The sequence below is a fragment of the Schistocerca piceifrons genome, chromosome 2 (genome assembly GCF_021461385.2).
Source record: "Schistocerca piceifrons isolate TAMUIC-IGC-003096 chromosome 2, iqSchPice1.1, whole genome shotgun sequence".
NCBI lineage: Eukaryota > Metazoa > Arthropoda > Insecta > Orthoptera > Acrididae > Schistocerca > Schistocerca piceifrons.
The window spans coordinates 151,095,425-151,096,205 of NC_060139.1; the positions used below are offsets into that span (position 1 = coordinate 151,095,425).

Genomic DNA, 781 nt, shown 5'->3' on the forward strand with positions numbered 1-781 from the left:
AAACATCATGATTTCTTCAGTTTCCTAAGGCCTTATAAATTGGACAACAATTGAAGCAATCGACATGAAACTACAAACGGTAATATTGAGCGAAACGGAATGTCACGACAGTGTGAGTGATTCGGGTTGTGTAACGTCCGCCAAATATTGAAAAAACTAAACTCCTTCCGAACAGGCCATGAAGTCCCATCGGTACCGACCGTCCGCCGTCTCATCCTCAGTCCATAGGCGTCACTGGATGCACATATGGATGGGCATGTGATCAGCACACCGCTCTCCCGGCCGTATGTCAGTTTCCGAGACCGGAACCGCCACTTCTCAATCAAGTAGCTCATCAGTTTGCCTCACAAGGGCTGAGTGCACCCCGCTTGCAAACAGCGCTCGGCAGACCGGATGGTCACCCATCCAAGTGCTAGCCCAGCCCGACAGCGCTTAACTTCGGTGATCTGACGGGAACCGGTGTTACTACTGCGGCACGGCCGTAGGCCCGCCAAATATTACCGATGAAATTTTCTTTCCTGTAAGGACACAAGTAAGCCATCTCTTGAAAAAGGCAAACGCTACAGGATACATTTGCGTTGGCATTTGCGTTGGCGAATAAAGAGACTAGTGTATGGGGTCGAAAGGAATTAAGGCTGTGACACGTAAATTTTGTTTTAAGCGTTCTCTTGGATTATCCTAGCTTGGGCAACGCGTGCTTCTGCCATAGTCAGCGTGTTCTGTTTTGGCTGTCTGTGAGAAGATTGGCCGGCCGCGGTGGTCTAGCGGTTCTAGGCGCTCA

General features: G+C 49.9%; 1 pseudogene; it reads right to left on the reverse strand.

Moving 5' to 3' along the window:
* Nucleotides 1-369: 369 nt before the first annotated feature.
* On the reverse strand, nucleotides 370-487 carry LOC124778868 (annotated as a pseudogene).
* Nucleotides 488-781: the final 294 nt, after the last annotated feature.